A 4,441-nucleotide genomic window follows, 5' to 3' on the forward strand; every position below is an offset into this window, starting at 1 on the left:
CGTTGTTGGCGCGTGCGAAGGCTAGGAATTAAGATGGCTTTCAGGCTTTTACAGCTTAATTGCCAGCGCTCGAGGGTGGTGATGTATGAGTTGGGTCAAGCGCTGTGCGATTTGGGCGCTTCGGTTGCCCTGGTTCAGGAGCCTTATTGTGTGGACGGACGTGTTAGAGGTCTGCCGGGGGGTATGCGGGTCTATACTGACAGTGTGGGTGACTCTGCTATTGTGGTGAATGACCGGGACGTGGACTGTACGGTGGTAAACCAGGGCCCATACGGTGTGTGTGTGGGTGTGGAGTGGGGGTGTGGGAAGATGTTGCTGGCTAGCATCTACTGTAGATTTCGTGCTGAGATGGAGCCGTACTTGGTATACATGGATACGGTGCTACGCCTCGCGGGTAGCTCTCCGCTCATCCTGTGCCTTGATGCGAACGCAACGTCCACTATGTGGTTTTCTAAGTTTCCCAGGAACTCTGGGAGTAGTGAAAGCCGCGTTAGGGGAGAGTTGCTTGGGAATTGGATGATTGAGAGGGATATCAGCGTTTTGAATGAGCCTAGTGAGATGTATACTTTTGATGGTCCATCTGGTGTGAGCGACATAGACGTGACGGCTGCGAATGGGGCAGCAATGACGGCGTTTGGGAGTAGGTGGAGGGTGTGTGACGGCTGGGGTGTCAGTGATCATAATCTTATTGAGATTGTGATCTCGGACCGCGAAGGACGTACGAGGGTTACTGACCGAGCTCCGGGTTGGCGAGTTCGGGACATTGACTGGACGTTGTATGCGGACAGTGTGAGGGCGGCATTCGCGTCTATGCCAATAGAGGAATTTAGTAGACTGACGGTGGACGACCAGGTTGCTTTGCTGGAACGACGAATGAGTGCGGTTAATGATGCACTCCTTGGCAGACGCAGTTTTGCGAGGCCAAGTAAGGTCCGATGGTGGAGTCGGGAGTTAAATCTGATGCGGAGGAATATAAGAAGGCTTAGGAGTCGTTTTCAGGCTGCTAGGCGTTCCAATGCTGATGATTTGCCTTTTCGTCGTGAGGCGTATTTGCGTGACCTTAGGACGTACAAGGACATGCTTGCTAGGGCGAAGGAGGAGGACTGGAGGAGCTTTGTACGGGACAATAGGGATGATCCCTGGGGTCTTTTGTACCGCGTTTGCCGGCGTGGTGGTGATTTTAGTAGGCAGGTTGACTTTGGGGGGCTCGAGGTCGGTGGCACTGTGCTATCATCTTGGGGGGACTGTGCTAGGGAGTTAATGGGAGCATTCTTTCCGGACTCTGAGCCACTCGAGCAGGCTTCCAGTGAGGAGATGTTCGTGTGTCCGGGTTTGGAGAGTTATGAAGTAGAAAGCAGTATTCGTCGGATCAGGGGCAGGAAGTCTCCAGGTATGGATGGTATGACTGGCCAAATGTATAAAAGCATTTGGCGGGTGATGCCTGAGTACTTGTTGGCTGTTCTGAGTAGGTGTGTGGAGGAGGGGTACTTCCCGCGTGCGTGGAAATGTGCCCGAGTTGTTGTTCTGCTTAAGTCGCCGGAGCGTGTCAGGAGTAACCCGAGGTCCTACCGTGGCATTAGCTTGCTTCCAGTTCTTGGCAAGGTTCTGGAACGAGTGATGGTGGACAGGCTTAAGGAGAGCAACGGCGAGGGTACATCCCCGTATCAGTTCGGGTTTGTCGAGGGTAGAAGTACTGTTGATGCCTGGCTGTATGTCCAGGATTGCGTGAGCGGGTCGAATGCCAAATATGTCTTGGGCATATTTGTCGATTTCAAGGGGGCATTTGACAACCTTTTATGGCGTAACGTGCTCGCGAGGCTGGTTGAGGTGGGATGTCAGGAGATTGGTCTGTGGCGCAGTTACTTTAGTGACAGGAGGGCTTGTGTGGTAGGGGCCAGCGAAACGGTCTGGAAGGACGTTGTAAGGGGCTGTCCGCAGGGTTCCATCTGTGGTCCATTCATTTGGAACCTCATGATGGATTCTCTGCTTCAGCTGTTGGCGCGTTCCTTTAAGGTTTGTGCCTATGCGGATGACCTCCTCATCTTGGTCGAGGGGCAGTCTCGTGCTGCTCTTGAACGCCTGGGTGAGGAGGCCATGCGTATGGTGCGCGAATGGGGTGATCGTGTGGGTGTTGAGGTGGCTGCTGAGAAGACGGTTTTGATGCTGCTTAAGGGCAGATTGGCTTCTAGCCGGCCTCCGCTCATTAGAGCTGGCCCGGTATCGTTGCGATACTCGCCGCGGGTCAAGTACCTTGGTGTAGTTGTGTCGGAGAGGTTGCGTTTCCTGGCCCATTTGGACCATGTAAAGGAAAGGCTTTCCGCGGTGGCAGTTGTGCTTAGGCGCATTCTGAGGAGTGACTGGGGTCTGAGCAGGCGTGCTGCACGGACTATATATGCGGGACTATTTGTTGCCTGTGCAACTTATGGCGCGCCTATATGGTATCGGGCAGTCATGACTGTTCATGGACGTGAGAAGGTGACTTCTTGCCAGAGGTCGGCTATGTTGGCGTGCGCGCCTTTGTGTAGGACTGTCTCCTCGGATGCGATGCAGGTATTGTTGGGTGCTGCGCCTCTTGATTTGGAGGTGATCCGTCGCGCGGTTTTGTATAAGGCTAGGAGGGGTCTTCCGGTTGCTGAAAGGGATTGGCTTCCTGATCCGGATCTGATGAATGGGGATGTTAGGCGGCTTAAGGCACACCTTTTGGAGTGCCTTTATGATAGGTGGAGGACACGTTGGACTGACAGTGACAATGGACGGGTTACTTACCGGTTTATTGGGGACGCGACGTTTGTTGTGGACAGACCCGATTTTGGCTTTGGCCTTAGTCTTGGGTTTTTACTGACGGGACATGGCTCTCTCAATGCATTTTTGCATAGAAGGGGTCTGGCGACGACTGCAGGTTGTCCTGCCTGCGGGGGTGTGGTTGAGGACGTGGTGCACTTACTGACTGAGTGCCCGTACTATTCGGACATCAGGGACTTAGGTGCCATGGGTATATCCTATGCAGAGGGGGTGTGGGATTTGAGCAGGGCCTTGTTGGACTCTGGGACGTTTGCGAGGTTGGCCACCTTTGCGAGGGCGGTGTTTGGAAGGAGGAGGATGTTAGGTGGGCGGTGATAGGCCTCTGGCGAGGTCGTCCGATGGTTTGGCTCTTGATGTTTTGTCCGCTTTTTGTGTGCTCGTCCGTTTTTTGTCCGTAGTGGGAAGTGACTGTTCTTGTCCGTTCGTTTTGTCCGTCATGTCCGTATAGGGAATTTGTCTGCTTTTGTCCGCATAGGGTTCTCGTCCGTTTTTATGTCCGTGTTTGGGTATTTTGTCCGTTTTTACGTCCGTAATGGTTTTTAGTCCGTTTTTTGTTTGCGACCATGTTTTGATCTTGGCGGTGTGGGGGTTTTTTGAGGGGGATGGGGGGGGGGTCTTTTTGGGAGAATGGCTTTGGCCGTTTTCCTTTCAGGTGACCAGTCCGGAACCGTTTGGGGTTCAACTGGTAGTAGCTTCGGCTACGAGGTCTGACCGGAGTCCTTAATCTGGTACCACGGGAGTCGGGGGCCCCTGGAATTTCGATTCCAGCCCGACTATGGTGAGGCCCCAGTGGGGAGTAACGTGGTGGCTGTGGTTTGGACCCAAATCGCGGGTAGAGCGCAAGCTCGATGTGGAGTTGCATTGCAACCGGGTGCCGTGACCCATAGATCGGAAGGAGTTTTAGATAGTGCTCCGCCCCTAACCAAGGGGGAGAACGCGTCCAGACAACGTGAACTCGAATTGGTAGCCTTGCATATCTTAGGCTATGTGTGGGGGCGTTGGTGGACGCATTATATTCACCCGGGGTTGAGAGCCCTGCAGGATTAGGCCAACGCGGCAGGTGCCTGCATTGAACACCACTAGGACTTGTCCCTATCTACTATCTAGCGAAACCACAGCCAAGGGAACGGGCTTGGAATAATTAGCGGGGAAAGAAGACCCTGTTGAGCTTGACTCTAATCTGGCAGTGTAAGGAGACATAAGAGGTGTAGAATAAGTGGGAGATATTGGTCTTCGGGCCTTTATCGACAATGAAATACCACTACTCTTATTGTTTCCTTACTTACTTGATTAAGTGGAACGTGTATCATTTCTTAGCCATTATACGGATATATTTATATATCTTATGGTATTGGGTTTTGATGCAAGCTTCTTGATCAAAGTACTAAGAGTTTGTTATATAATTGTAAACAAATCTCGATGAGATGATGGCATTTCGGTGTCATTGTCGTATTTGAAATTTGGTATAACTCCTAATACTCAGGTATGATCCAATTCAAGGACATTGCCAGGTAGGGAGTTTGACTGGGGCGGTACATCTCTCAAATAATAACGGAGGTGTCCCAAGGCCAGCTCAGTGCGGACAGAAACCACACATAGAGCAAAAGGGCAAATGCTGACTTGATCTCGGTGTTCAGTA

Source organism: Stomoxys calcitrans, unplaced genomic scaffold (assembly GCF_963082655.1).
Source record: "Stomoxys calcitrans unplaced genomic scaffold, idStoCalc2.1 SCAFFOLD_72, whole genome shotgun sequence".
Classification (NCBI taxonomy): Eukaryota; Metazoa; Arthropoda; class Insecta; order Diptera; family Muscidae; genus Stomoxys; species Stomoxys calcitrans.